This window comes from Macrobrachium nipponense, chromosome 20 (genome assembly GCF_015104395.2).
Source record: "Macrobrachium nipponense isolate FS-2020 chromosome 20, ASM1510439v2, whole genome shotgun sequence".
Lineage (NCBI taxonomy): Eukaryota > Metazoa > Arthropoda > Malacostraca > Decapoda > Palaemonidae > Macrobrachium > Macrobrachium nipponense.
The window spans coordinates 14,610,899-14,613,398 of NC_061089.1; the positions used below are offsets into that span (position 1 = coordinate 14,610,899).

At 36.0% G+C, this 2,500-nt stretch overlaps 2 protein-coding genes across 4 annotated transcripts in view; one reads left to right on the plus strand and one right to left on the minus strand.

Annotated features, from left to right (window-relative positions):
• LOC135222153 (uncharacterized) overlaps nucleotides 1-2,500 on the minus strand; it is a 38,733-nt gene that overhangs the window by 35,273 nt on the left and 960 nt on the right. Inside the window, exon 1 of one of the 3 annotated variants that reach the window (XM_064260342.1) lies at nucleotides 2,288-2,500. This exon is cut by the window's right edge and continues 121 nt beyond it. The exons of the other annotated variants lie outside the window; for them this stretch is intronic. The gene's annotated coding sequence lies outside the window, so the exon portion shown is untranslated. The remainder of the gene's footprint in view (nucleotides 1-2,287) is intronic. 3 annotated transcript variants of the gene reach the window in all.
• The window catches only part of LOC135222221 (uncharacterized), a 123,359-nt gene that overhangs the window by 26,894 nt on the left and 93,965 nt on the right, over nucleotides 1-2,500 (plus strand). The window lies entirely within an intron of this gene.

The window sequence follows — 2,500 nt, forward strand, 5'->3', positions numbered from 1 at the left end:
ATATAAATCACCATCTTAATAATAATACCACTCCAGTGATGAAAATATTACCTCCATTTAATTGATAACCACACCACACCATATTCCCTCTTATTTCACCAATAACCACGTGTTGATAAAACCACCACTCCAGTAACAAAAAATATTCACCTCTGTTTCGGCAAATAAAAAATACTTACCTCTATTTCACCAGTAACTCCATGTGGAATAAAACAAGTCTCCAAAAAAGATTATTACACTTCAAGCAGGATAATATAAAATGTAACTCCATCTCCAAAAAATATCCACTCAAAGCATCCAGCTGATACACTAAAAAAATATTGCCCCATGTCTCCTCACAAAGTTGTTTCTATTTGCAACAAAAATAGCTGCAAAATAATTGAACTAAACATAGCTCTCACCACAATAGGCCTAAACTGTGGAATATTTCCAACAATAAAAAAAATATCAAATGGCCAAAATATTATATCTCAAGTTATATCTCCAATTCTCCAGGAAAATAACTCAATGTTATAGTCAAAAACTATAAACTCTGTTTATCATAACTGCTAAGAAAGGCAAAAACTCAGCAAATAAGATTGCCCAAGAAATTCTAGAAAAAATCACCAGTGTACCACATAACTCATTACAACAGAACTCCAAATTCAAAGTGTCTAAGCAAAGACTTCTCCATATGCACTACAACATAGGCCATTGGAAACTTAACCAAGTTTCCTATCTCTGCAAAGTTGTCACAAATACAACAAAAGTATTGTGCAAGAAACCCACAACTTCTGGAACAGAAATATCCAGAAAAAAAAGATGTAGTGCCATTTCGTATGCATTCAGAAAAATGCAAAAATTCTCCCATAAATCTCTCTGTAGCATCAAACAGCTGAAATTATAAACACATTCCCGAACAATGACTCTAAGTCATGAACTGAGATATGAAAAAATTCACACAAACTGGAGAGAAATATGAATTCAAATTCACCCATGATAAAAAACCTGCGTCAGTGATGGCTAACTTCCAAAAAGGGAAAAAAGAAAAATCAACCGCATTGTTAACTATCCCCGTGACTCACATAGGTGTCAAGCAATTTTCTGCTGAACTCATAAAAAAAAGAAAAACTAAGAAAAATGTGTCGTTAGTACCTCCCAAATAAAAAAAAAAAAACACCACCACCCTTGATAGCATTACAACACCCATGTTAGTATATAAAAAAAATCACCAGTGTTAGTATAAAAAACATCACCAATGTTAATTCTTGCCCATTCACCAAAAATTCAGCACAAAATTCACCAAAAGTTCAGCAAAATTCAGCACAATTCACCAAGATTCACCAAGATTCATCACCCATGAACCACTGACACATTCTCCAAAGTCATAGAAACTCCGTAAATAATTAACCACAAAACGTCTCCCATAATTCACTGTAATAATGCTCCGTAATATAATTATCTGTAATAATTATAAAATAATCTCCCATGAAATATCTCAAATCTCCTGTAAAATATGTCTCAAGTAAGGACATTAATATTGCCATTCCCCAGTATACACCAATATTGCCTAACCCCAGAATCAACGCCACTCACCACTAAGCATTTACAACCCCATTACCACTCCCGGGTATTATCATCATTCAGCACTCATCACCATTTTAAAGTAATCTCCCCAACACCAATCAAATCTCCATTAAAAAAAATAATAATAATCTCTGTCCCCATTAATAATAATTCTCTCTAACATTGCGTAAAAGCATTCGCCAAAGCATAAGGAAAACTTACACCACAATTCATATGCATATCATTTAATTTCCTTTTCTCTTCACTCAGGAGAAAGAAAAAATCTTTCTAAAAAACCCTACGGGCATCTCACATCATCAACTAATCGCTATCAGCTGATTCCTGGCATTGAAAATTCCTTATCCAAGGCCAAACTCGTCCCCAATACCCCGACACAAAGAAAAAAGAAGAAGAAGGAATTCACCCCCACTAAAAAAAAAAAAAAAGAGCTTCACCCTCACTCAGTTCAGCAGAAATTGCGCTGACCGCAAAAGAACAAGTGGCCACACTCTGTCTCCAAGAGGCAAAACCACAGTATTGCATGTATGAAAACCATTCATACACACGTATGCATTAAAACAAAGACGAATATGTCTCTTCTAAACATGCACCAATAAAGAAACACATCACTTTCTACTCCTATGGGGAAAAAAATGTGGTATTCCAAACCAATCCCATAACTCACAAAATGATTCAAAAAAAACCCCAGGCCTAAAAAAAAAACACACACCGTAACACTTACCCCTTCACAATGAAAGAAAGCCCGACCGCAAAACCGAATGCGCAGTAACACACAAATACACACAATTACGTGTGTAATGACAACCCGATCCTCGAGCGGAAAAGACTTGGCAGCACGCACTAAGAAGTTTCACTGATCAACCGACACCCTCAAGGTATCTCACCCTGGGCAAAATGCTGAGCCTAGATCAATTCTCCCGTCCCATTACCCCAG